The sequence below is a fragment of the Marmota monax genome, unplaced genomic scaffold (genome assembly GCF_021218885.2).
Source record: "Marmota monax isolate L192 unplaced genomic scaffold, Marmota_monax_Labrador192_F-V1.1 WCK01_AAM20220418_F8-fsc00020, whole genome shotgun sequence".
In the NCBI taxonomy this organism is placed as follows: domain Eukaryota; kingdom Metazoa; phylum Chordata; class Mammalia; order Rodentia; family Sciuridae; genus Marmota; species Marmota monax.
Window position 1 is genome coordinate 7,355,607 of NW_026692912.1, and position 12,664 is coordinate 7,368,270.

Sequence of the window (12,664 nt, forward strand, 5' to 3'; positions counted from 1 at the left end):
GGCATAACATTTTGATGGTGGCAATGCTTATCCAGTGAATCACCATGTTTCAATCTGGATGAATATTTTTCTATATCTGGTGCACTGCGGACCTCCTAGGATGTCCTTCACCATCATTCAAGGATCTGCTTTGTTTCTCCTTGGATTCCTGGGTCTCCGGTCCCATGCCTTTCTCTTTCTTAGTTTACTTCCTCATTTTAAGGAAGCACAAACTTAAAAATTTTTCTGAGTCACAGAACTTAAGAAATGTGTTGAGATTCTGCAGGTCTGAAAAATCTCCTTTGTTCTATCCTCACATTCCATTTTTAGTTTGGCTGGATATAGGAGTCGGACTTGGATGCCGTTCTCCCCTTAGGACCTGGGAGGCATTCTTCAACAGTCTTTTCATTTCCAGGGCCGCTGTGGAGAATTTCAAATTCATTCTGATTCCAAATCAGATTTTTATTCTTCTGCACTTTCAGTCTTCTGGAAGACTGCAGAATGTTACTTTTTCTTCTCTATTCTGAAGTTTTAGGATGATACGCTTTATTGTGGTTCATTTTTTCTTTCTTTCCTTTTTCATTGTGCTGTCTTCTAGGAAATTTTTTAAATTAATTTTTTATTTATATATGACAGTAGAATGCATTACAATTCTTATTGCACATATAGAGCACAATTTTTCACATCTCTGGTTGAATACAAAGTATATTCACACCAATTCGTGTCTTCATACATGTACTTAGGGTAATGATGTCCATCACATTCCACCATCATTTCTAAACCCATGCCCCCTCCCCTCCCCTCCCACTGGGAATTTTTTTTCAGTTTGCAACCTGTACATTTCAGTTCTGGAAGATTATTTAGAATTGTTTCCTTGATAATTCTCAAAAATCCATGTTTTTCCTCTCTTGGGAACCCTTCTAATCTCCTTCCCTTTTTTCTCTCCATCTCTTTGCTTCTGACTGTGCTTTCTGATAAATTTCCATAACTTGTTTTCCCCAAACACCTATTGAATTTTTAAATTTTGCTATCATGGTTTTACTTTCAAAGTTTCTCTGTGTTTCTGCTCTTTGAAAAATAGGTTCCCGTCTTTTGTGGAGGCACTGTCTTCTTACCTGAGGACATTAGTGCCAGTGTTTCTTCTTTATGAACTTTCTTCTGTTTCAGTTTCCTCAAATTGTTTTTTTCTATTTATTTGCTCATCTGTCTTTTATGTTAAAATCCTTTTAATGTCTGGCAATCTGTGGCAGTCTCATGTTTGAGAGTGAGAGACTAAAAGGTTTATTAGGTGAAAGGTATAAGGAGATGGTATCTTTGCACATTTCTCAACCTATTCCATACTAAAGAGTTTTTTTTTTAATGAAACTGTAAGTTCTGAGTGTTGGGTGGGGATTTTAACTGGGTTCTGTACTGAAGGATAATATTTATGGATCTTTTGTTGGGGAATCCCCATTATCAGTCTTTGTGCTTTTTCCTCTTGGGCTGTTGACATTCCTAAGAGGACACTCTTCCAGACTCCTGTAACTGGAAGGTAAAACCTGGGCTGCTAGGTTTCTGGAACTTTGGACCTTAAGAAAAGCTGCATCTCTAAGAAAGGTTCTAAGTGGCAAACTGGGCCCAAATTCAAAATGGAATCTGGTAGTTGTTTGCTGACTGGGGGTCATACACACTCTGTTCCTAGAGGCAACACAAACTTAACTTTGTGGCTTTTGCCTGGGCATGTTCCTGTTTCAACTGCCAAGATAAACCACCTCTGTGACCTCCCATTTTGCCACCTAGATGTGATCAATGGGGCTGTGACCTGAAACCAACCAATCAGTACTAACTGCTTCTCCCATGCTGTGTTCTTCATTTATATAGTGGGACCAGAGTGGGACCTGGGTGGGGAACTTTCTCTAAATAAGCAAGCCCCTCTCTTTGTTCCTTTGACGTACACTTTTCTTTTGTATTGAAGTCTGTGTCTTCCTGAGGTAGGACTTTTGGAATAAAGGGAAAGATACTGAATCTCAGAGGAAGTGCCCATAAGCCACTGAAATGCAAAAAGCACCCATAAGCAATTGTAACTCCTGAGTGACATGCCCTTGGAACAGGAAGGCAATGCTCAAGTGCAGGGAAAACTGGCATGAAATTGTGTAGTTCCGCTTCTAGTCCAGCTCCTAGCAATGAGCTTCTGTCAATCTTAATACCCCACACCAGCCCATTGTTATCTCTCTTGAGATTGTCCCCATTCTCCCTTGAATGTGTTCAACTTTCTTAAATAAGCCTCTGTCTATGCTTTTGACTGCCATGTGCTGAAATTCTTTTCTGTCACACATGCCAAGAATCCCTCTGGTCTCAAGACAAGTTCCTTCTTCTCTCTGAGAACTCCTTGGACCCTTCTTCCTGTGACATTCCCAGTTTACAAACTACTTTTTGAAATAAGGCCTCCTTTTAATTCTTTCCTAGTGAATTTTTGTTGACACAACTGTCATTGTACAGGGGTCCAAGGGAGATCTCTACTCAAACTTTCTAGTTGCTTGACAACTGCAGAAAGAAATTTGTGTGTGTGTGTGTGTGTGTGTGTTGCCCAGGGCCTTATGCATGCAAGGCAAGCACTCTACCAACAGAGCTATATCCCCAGACCAGCTCTTAGTAGCAAAAAAAAAGGATGTTTATTACAGAAAATGAAAGTGGATACTCTCAGAGCAGAATGAAGACAATCTTGGGAGCAAGGCATATGCCAAGGCTTAAGGTGAAGTCTGTACATAATTAGTTGAATATGTATGAGCCAAAGAAGCTGGCTTTCTCGTGGCTGGGAAATATTGAGCAAGATGCTGTTTACCCACTAGGGAGTCTGGTCTGGCATGCAGGTTTCACCCTACATGAGTGTCTCTGGCAGTCAGGTGTTGGATAGGGTGAGCAGGCCAAAAGTTCATGGTTCAATTCAATATTAGCTCCTGGTCTCATGAGGTTCATGGTCTGTTTTTATTGAGGTCTCCTTCCCGTTTTGCTACATTCCAGAAAATTTATAAGGAACTGCAAAGTTACAAAGTGACTTATGAGCCGTTCACTGTGTCCTTACATTCTGGCCCTTTTTTGTTCCTCAGCTTCTTTACCTGGCTCACAAACGGTTTATTAATTATTTGTTCTATATTTTAACAGGGATGTTTTTCCTTTAGAGACTCAGTGTTCTCTCAGTAACTCAGAATCAAGAGTGAAGAGGAAGCAAGGAATGAAGAATTCAGTATGTATAATTGTCCCTGGGAATTTGTGGGGGCTGATTCCTGGACATTCCCCTCGCATTCCTGCATCTCTTATATCAAATGGCACTGTATTTGAATATAACCTGGGCACATCCTCCCACGCACTTTAAACCATCTCTAGATCGCTTGTAATACCTAATACAATGTAAATGTTATATAAATAATTGTTAGACCTTACTGTTTAGAGAATTGCAAGAAAAGAATGATGAGTTAGTTCAGGACAGATGCAATTTTTTTTACAACATCTTTATTTTATTTGGTATTTTTTAATTTTTTATTTTTTTATGTGGTGCTAAGGATTGAACCCAGTGCCTCAAGCATGTGAGGCAAGCGCTCTACCACTGAGCCACAATCCCAGCCCCCAGATGCAGTTTTTGTAGAATGTTTTTTATCTACAGCTGGTAAGTGTTTTAGTCCTTTGTTGTTGTTGTTGTTGTGTTGTTTTGGGTTTTTGTTGTTGTTGTGTTTGTTTGTTTGTTTGTTTTTCTGCTATGACCAAAAGACTTGTCAAGAACAATTTTAGGGAAGAAAATTTACAGGAGGAAAAGTTTGGGGGTCTCACGGTTTCAGAGGTCTTGATCCACAGATAGCAAGGTGAGGCAGAATATCATGGCAGAAGAGTGTGGCGGAGGAAAACAGTTCAGGATGTGGCATCAGGAAGCAGAGAGAGAGAGAGCTCCACTCACCAAAGACAAAATATATGCCTAACAGGCACATCCCCCCAGGGACCCACCTCCTCCAGCCATATCCTACCTGCCTACAGTTACCACCCAGTTAATCCCTATGGGGGGGGGGTTCATTCACTGATTGGGTTAAGGCTCTCATAACCCAGACGTTTCACTTCTAAACCTCTAAACCTGCATTGTCTGACACGTGAGCTTTTGGGGGACACATATCTAAACCATAACAGTAAGACCCACAGAAGCAGAACCCACTGATATGAAGGGCCAACTACAGGTAGTCACTGAATCTACCCTCCTGGTATCCCCAACCCAGGGGCCCCCTGGCTCTGCTTTTGTTGGAATGCCTAAGGGATATTTTCCCAACAGAATGAAGTAAAGGATCTACAAATCTAAAACTGCTTAAACAGCTTCCGACCCTCTCTGTCTCCCTTCATAACTCGTTCCAGAGCCACCCAAAGCTACTAGTCCCTGAGCATCTTGCAGAATCATGAATCGATTGTCTTCTCATGCCCACTGCCTGCATAAGATTCTGTTTGCCAGGTTTCAGAATGTCACCACTCCTCCTGTATGCTGTCTTATTTCCCTGTCCTTGAGCTGTGTCTCATTTTTTTGCCTTTAAAAAAAATCACTCTACTGCAATTTTAGTAGGATTTAGAGGAATCAGAATTGGTTGTGCACATTTAGTTTATTACCTTCATCTTTACCTTTTTCAGGGAGTTTTTACATAATTATGGAATATTAGCCTCCCGGAAATAATAATAAGAAAAAGAAAGAAACAAACACCCTCTGAATTTCTTCCTGTCTGTGTTGCAAGGTGCTGGTTCCCCTTTTTCTGTGGGATGTTTGTGTGGATAGTTGGTTATTAAGGAAGAAAATACTCTGTGTTTCAGGAGGCAGTAACTCTCATGGGTGTGCTTGGACTTCTCTGAGTTGGACTGGGACCAGTTGAGCCTGTTCAGAGGAAACTGTGGAGAGGCGTGGTGCTGGAGAATTAGAGGAACTTGGTCTTAGTGGGTATGGGCAACTTCTCACCCCTGAAATCCACCAGGTGGCATGACTGCTCCTTAAAATTGCTAAAAACTGTGGAATTCATAAAATACTTCAAAGTGTGGGCTTCAGCTTCAAGAGATATACTTTTTCTCTGCTTCTTCAAGCACAAGGATAAAATGTTTCTGGTCTTTTGACCAACATTAGACTTTAGAGTTATGAATGGGCATTTCTCCCAGTGTGGATCCAACAAACTACTGATGAAAATTGCATCTGTACTGAACATGCCAGTTTTCTTTTCCTTTCTTCTTCTTCTTCTTCATCTTTTTTCCACCCATTTTCTTAACAATACAGTGTAACATTTTTTTTCCCATCTTTAGAGACGTTGAAGATACCGGAGCCTGAGACTGAATTTTTGAAATCTGTTTGTTTACAGCACAGTCACTCAATTTCTTTGCCTTTCTCAATGACCAAGGAGTCAGACCTTCAAACCAGGCATGACCTTTAAACTGGAGTAAGATTGATGGATGAAAATCAAGAGCTGAGCCTGGTAAGAACTGGCAGCAAGGAGATCTTGCAACTGCCTGGCTCTCTAGTGGCCAGGACAGTTCCTTTTGAAGTATTAAAGTAGCTTCCTGATCCTACCTGGACAGCGGAAGCAACTGAAGTCATTAGCGGAAACACCTTCAGACCCCCTTATCATCTTCATATCATCTTCCTGACCTGTGTTTTCATTGTTCTTTCGTTCATTTTTAAAGGCGAAGCTGTGTTTTCGTTGCGTGTCCATCTTTCTTATCTTCTCCAGGTCTTCCTCTGGGCATGACTTTTCACATCCAGACATACAGAATCCTTCTTGTTGAACCAGTTAGGAACACGGATGAAAATTCAGAACAGAAAACCGATGACTTAGGTCTTCTTTTTCTTAGGTAATAAGAAGAAAGAGGCAGAGACAGCCCAGAGCTAGGATGGTGGCTGCGTGGTGTCACCAGGAAACTTTTTCTGCCTCCCCATCCTCCCCTGGTGGCTTTTGTCCTCGTGCTCAGTGTCTTTTGGTTGCTCAGTGCTAGGACCTGTAGCATAGATCCTGATTCCAACCTAAAAATTTTAAAAAGGCAAAAAACTTACTGTAATTCAGCTTACCTCCTGGTACAGAACTTTCCTGAAAGCCTGCCCAGCAACTTACACCTACATCTCCTTGACCAGAACTGTGCTGTGTCCTTTCAGGGTACAGAGAAGGCCAAGTAGATGTAGGCGGAGACACTGCCACTCTGAACAAAATCAGGGTTTTGTTAGCAAGAAAAGAAAAGAGTGGACATTGCACAGACAATCAGCAGCATCTGTCATAACTGTCAGATTATGAGAAAATTCTGACAGGCATTGGATTGGAATAATCTTTCCATAAAATATTTTAGCAGTACCCCCAAGAGCCTTAAAAATAGTCCCACTCTCATCTTTCAATTACACTTCTTGAAGTCTATCTTAATAGTCATAAATGCAGATCAAAAAATTATATGCATAATTTTTATTTTTAATTAAAATGAGTTTAAAGTTTTGTGGGCTGTTGTTTGTTTTTTGGTCATGAGGATTGAACCCAGGGGTACTCTACCACTGAGTTGCATCCCAGTCCTTTTTTAAATTTTGTTTTGAGACAGGGTTTCACTAAGTTGCCTAGGCTGGCCTCAAACTTGTGATCCTCCAGCCTCAGACTCCTGAGTAGCTGGAATTACAGGCATGCACCACCACTCCCAGCTGAATTTTAACTTTTTTTGAATGCCTCTTTGACATTCTAAGTGGCATTCCTTGCTGAAATGATTGACACTTCTCTGTTGACCTCACATTCATATTTACAATATAAATTTATATTTAAATGGTTCAGAGCTCAAATGACACAAAAGACTTTTCAACAAATAATCTCCCATCCATACCTGTCCCTCTATGAAGTTATTTTCTTTCCCTGGACGTAACCAGTGTTATCAGTTTCTTGCATATATTTCTGGAAGTATTCTTTGCACATGCAGCAAATGTGTGTATATTTATGAGTTACACACACCTTCCTATTTTGTTTACAAATGGTAGCATATGACTCTGCCTTAATTTTTTTGCATAATATATTTTGGATATTGTTTCAGATACCTTATTGTACCTAGGAAAACCTGGACCCTAACTTACTTAAACAGAACTTTATTACTAAACATTTAGATTGTTTATATTAGCAAAAGAGTTGCCACAATAGCCAAATAACACTGCAGTGAATAATCCTATACATAACATCATTTTGTAAATGTGCTCATTTTATCTATGGGTTAAGTTAATAGAAATAGAATTGTCGGGCCAAAGGACTTATGTATTCACGGCATTTTTTATAATGGGGATAAATGAAAAATTAATTGTCCTACATAAGGGAACAAATTATGTAAGTTATACTCCATACATGTGATTTGGTATTGAGCAGCTTGGGAAAATACAAAATGTGTACAAAAAAATGTAATGTCCATACATATACACATACTTGCACATACACACATACATGAAGATGTAAAGAAAATATTGGTGTTAATTGTGGTCTGTTTTGTAGTAAGTATAGGATTATAAAGGGATGACAATCTCAGATTTTATTTCACACTGGAATATTATTAAAGTGACAAAAGAGTATGTGGATTAGCTCAGTATGGCATCTCCTCAGGTGTATATTCACTAATATCCCCACTACTTCCAAGACTGGAACATGCAGGAAATCTTCAGAGGATAAAAGCATGCCTCTTTGGCATTCCGAATGGCATTCTGTGCTGAAATCATTGATGTTTCTCACATTCATATTGATAATATGAATAGGCAGATCCCAGAAAAACTTGAAAGTGTTCAAATTCAGTAATAAAAATTTTAATTGAAGGAATGATTCATTTATAACACATCAAACTGGCAAAATAAGTATATTCTTGTATATACAGATAATATAATATAGACAGCTCTAAAAAATAATTTAATCACTACTAACATTTTAGTAAGGTGACCTTAGTGTGTTAAATGAAGAAAGCAAACTACAGTACAATCTGTAGAGCATGCTCCCATTTTCTAGAATCACATTGCTATCTTTGTGTATGTTTAGAAAAAGTTCTCAAAGACCATATACCAAAGTGTTAACAGCCAGTCCCTGTATCAAATGTGGTGAAGGGGTTATATTCTAAACTTCATTTTTCTATTCTTTTGTATTACTTGATTTTTATAATAAGTATGTATTATTTTTATTGAAAACGAAAATCTAAAATCTTTCTCTGATCCTGTTGCTTTCCCTTCTTAAAATGCATTCTGAATTTTACTGTAGTAACTTATTTATTTATCTTCCAGCTTGCTGTATAAAGGGTGGGGTGCTGTCTGTCTTGGTCTCTCTGAATCCCTAACACTTGGCATTGAATCTGACACCTAATGAGTTCTAAGTTAATATGTTATATTTATGGACTCTCTCCTGTTCTGTTTTGCTGTGGAGTATAGACAACATGTAAACATGTGTAGGATATTGTGGATATTCTAGTGGACTGTGTATGAGGCATGGCTTCAGAGAGTGAGGGGCAGGGGAGGAAGTGGCTGATTCTATTGGAGAGAGCACATTTCTGGAAGTTCTTCGTAGAGGTTGTGATGCTTTAATCTTTGACTGGGGGAGAATATATTGGCGAAACACCAGAGTTGAAGCAAGTCTCCCTGATCCCACCTTTGATTTTTTTTTTATCTGTATAACACTGAGCCTGCTTCCAGATCCATAACATCTGTGATATTAGGCTCATACGAAATCTCATAGCGTAGTGGTGAAGGTTATTTTAGTAATGAATGTACTCAACATTGTCGTTCAAAAGCACTCAGGTCCTGGCGGAAGGGCTAAGTAGGGGAAAGGGTATTCAGGGTATGCCTATGTTTGAAAGGATTCCTTAAGGATTCCTTTGACTGAACCTAGTGTCTGGAAATCCAGCCTCCCTTGGAGCTGTCCGCGGTGCTGATCTCACCCAGGACTTTCACGCTCACTTCTTTGGGAAGGCCTGCTCAGTTCTCTGCGTCACATTCTACTGGGGTCTGAATTGTTGCCTACATATTGTCCAGAAGTTTCTGGCTACAGCAAGTGTGCCTATCTTCTAAGCCCCGTCATCTGCCCGACCTCATGCCCTATCCATTCCCTGCCTGCCATTTCAGCCCTGTGAGCCTGTAGAAGAAGGGCTGACTCAGACATGATGATAGATGATTGATGGGAGTTCACAACACCCATTCCTGGTTCTGCAGAGGCAGGATGGAGCAGTTTGGATTTTTTCCATATTTTCTGGCTTCCTGAGAGGAGTGCCAGTCTCTAATTCTGTTTTGTTTTTTGTTTTGTTTTGGTGCCTGGGATTGAACCCAGGAGTGCTTAACCACTGAGCCATATCACCGGCCTCCTTTTTAATTATAAAACAGCGCCTCTCTAAGTTGCTTAGGACCTTGCTAAATTGCTGAGGCTGCCCTCCAACGTGCAATCCTCCTGCCTCAGCCTCCTGAGTTGCTGGGATTACAGACATGTACCACCACGCCTGGCTCCAGTCTCTAATTCTAAACTTCTGCCAGAGAAAACTCCCAAAAAAATCAAGGAAGTGTTTAACTCTGATGAGCAGTGGTTCTCATTGGCAATGTCTAGAGAAATTTTTAGTTGCCACATTTTCACAACCTAGGTGTAAAGACCATTTCCTACTGGCTTTTAAAGGATAAGAGCCAGAAATAGTATTAAATATTCAATCACACATAGAAGAGCCCTCCACAACAAAGAATTATCTGTCCTAGATGTCAATAGTGTCAAGATTGAGAAACTTTGCCCTCAAGTTGAGGTTTGGGGGATGGTAGCTGGAACTTTTCTAGACATACTAAGGTGTAGCTCAATATTCTAGATTTATTAGTAACCACCTTGGATAAGTCACTGAATTGTTCTAAGATTCAAGTTTTTTGTTTTGTTATTCTTGTTATTGTTTTGAGATGGGATTTTGCTATGTTTTCCAGGCTGGTCTTAAATTTCTGGGCTCAAGAAATCCTCCTAACTCAGCCTCCTGAGTAGCCACAACTTCAGGCATGTGGCACTAAGACCAGCTCTGAACTTCATCTTGACATGTAAATATTTGGTTTTCTGGACTGGATTGCCAGCTTCTTCAAGTTTGAACTCAACATATCTTCAATTAATAAACACCTGCTGAGTACTACACTAGGAACTAATGTTCTGTGATACTATGAATATGAAATATAAGAAAATGCACAATATCGCCATCCTAGCTGGTGACCTAATGCTGGGTTCACAAAATATGAGTATTCCAATAATTTAAGAAAATGGTGAGGAAAGCCCACAAACACACAGAAGTATTTTTTCAAAATCCGGGGACAGCTCTGTGACCTTAGGGGTCCATGGAAAGAGAGAGATACACTAGAATTTTTTATTCTTATATAGGGGACACACAAGGGGAGGTTCCATTGAACCTATTCTATCCAAAAAAGGGCAAAGGGGTAGGATTGCAAAGGAACAGGTGAGTGTAGCTCAACCCCACCAGGTGTCACTTACTCTTGGAGCCACGCCTCATTATCTGAGGTAAAGCCCAAGTTATTGTGGGGCGCAATAATTGTTCAGTATCTCTTGCTCAGGACTTAAGGGCATGTATTTCCAGAGCAGCTCCTGACAGCACAAAACATTAAAAGGGAAGGAGCAGAAAGAAGAAAGATTGCTAGAGCCGATAGAGTTTACTACCAAAATGAATATACTCAAAATTTACTCAAAAATATGTGGTTCAGATAAAATGAAGACTGCAGATGTTTAATTGGAGAGATAATGAGATCTTCAGTAGCAATTAAAAAGATACAAAGCAAAATGTGCTGCTTTTGCTAACCTGAAAGTATTAACCCAATGTCACTGGGACTGGGAGGAAACAAATGCCATCTTCTGTTCCTCTGAGCACACACACACGCTGGCACTATGAATCAGCAGCAACAAATACAGTTCTGCTGCCCAGTCAAACCATTCTATCATAAAGAAGATATCTAAAAATTAGTTTTTAAGTCTATAAAAATTTATGGGACCCTAACATTCTGAGGTGAATGAAAATATGCTGGATTGTCCCACCACCACCTTATTCACTAAGTAAGTGGAGAATTCATTTTCAAACTTAGGAATAAACACTAACTTCATGTAGCCTCTTAACTATCTTGAACATTGCCTTCAGCGTTAACTGGGGCCCGGGAGGTTCAGAAGGAAGAGAGAGCCTCCCAAGTGTGAGTGCATTCTTCCAAAGTGGATGGGGTAAGGCTGCTGGTACATCTCCTTCCATGTTGGGGTCCCCAGATGAGGCAGACAACGTGGGTCTTCCTCATTTGTCCCTGTATGAGAGATTCTTATTAAAAAAAAAAAAAGACCAGAAAGTTTACTTCCAGAAATGGAGTTTCAATTCATGATATAATATGGAGATGGAGACTTCTTCTTTTTATATTTTTTAGTTGTGGACAGACACAATACCTTTATTTTATTTATTTTTGTGTGGTGCTGAGGATCAAGCCCAGTGCCTCACACATGCCAGGCAAGTACTCTACCACTGAGCCACAACCCCGCCCAAAGATGAAGACTTCTGTCACACTGGTTTCAGAGTGATTTGACAATGTCAGGCTATCCTAGATGTGCCTAGAGCAAGAGAACAGACATCACAGAAACATTTTAAATTATATCACTTGAAACCATCTTTTAGCAAGGTCCCATCATCACAATTTAACTAATAAAAGACACATTTTTAGTGACACCCACCCACACACTGCACCATTCCTGAGTGAAAAAACAGACCTCTCCACTCTGCCTGTAGGTTAGGAAGAAATGGCCAATCCCATCCCCCATACCCCAGGAAAAGGTACTACTGGAGGAATGAACCTAGGAAGTATCCCTCTGCTCCCTAAAGTCCCAGAAGATTGAGTCTGGCAACAGGTCTATAGCATTTTCAGAAGATGCTTGAATAAAGAATTTTAAAAAGATCAGGTATAGGCAGTGTTATGGTTTAGTTATGAGGTGTCCCCCAAAAGATCATGTGTGACACAATGTAAAAATGTTTAGAGGTGAGATGATTAGGTTATGAGAAACTTAACCTGATCAGTGGGTTAACCCACTGCTATGGATTAACTGGGTGGTAATTGTAGCCAAGGTGTGTGGAGAGAAGAAATGGATCATTGAGGGCATGTCTTTGGAATCTACATTTTGTCCCAAGTAAGCAGAGTTCTCTCTCTACTTCCTGGCTGTCATGTCCTGAGCTGTTTTTCTCCGACACACCTTTCAGTCATGATGTTCTGCCTCATCTTGGGCCCAGACCTGTGGAGTCAGCCAGCCACGGATTGAACCTCTTAAACTGTGAGCCAAAATAAACTTTTTCTTCTGGAGATTGTTCTTATAGGGTCTTTTGTTCACAGTGACATAAAACTGACTAGAACAAGCAAAGATTGAAACAAAAGACAATGAGAAGAGAGGTGGGCACCAGACACTCCAGTGGAATGAATGGTGACATATAGCAGGACCAAAGGGCACTGGTTATCCCCACCTCAGGCATACAGAGTTGGAGATAAACATGGTGGTGGGTCAGTAATGCATCTTTCAAACATGAGAAAGGGGCTGCCTGAGAGAAAGTGAATTCCCACTTCCTTGCTACTCAGTGTGAACTTTAGAGGAAATTCCATAGAGGATGCTCAGACTTCAGATGGGATGGAGGATGTGGCTTCCAGCCCAGTCTGTTGTCCTCTGACTCTGCCTCA

The 12,664-nt window shown here is 40.3% G+C and overlaps 1 long non-coding RNA gene across 2 annotated transcripts; it reads left to right on the top strand.

Annotated features, from left to right (window-relative positions):
• Nucleotides 1-2,934: 2,934 nt before the first annotated feature.
• LOC124097386 (uncharacterized) lies at nt 2,935-10,089 on the top strand. Of its 2 annotated transcripts, XR_006853190.2 has the most exons (4): nt 2,935-3,202; nt 4,795-4,918; nt 5,328-5,441; nt 9,899-10,089. It is a non-coding gene; the product is annotated as an uncharacterized LOC124097386 (long non-coding RNA). The 2 variants fall into 2 exon arrangements; XR_006853189.2 differs by having other exon boundaries at nt 4,795-5,441.
• The last annotated feature ends 2,575 nt before the right edge of the window (nt 10,090-12,664 follow it).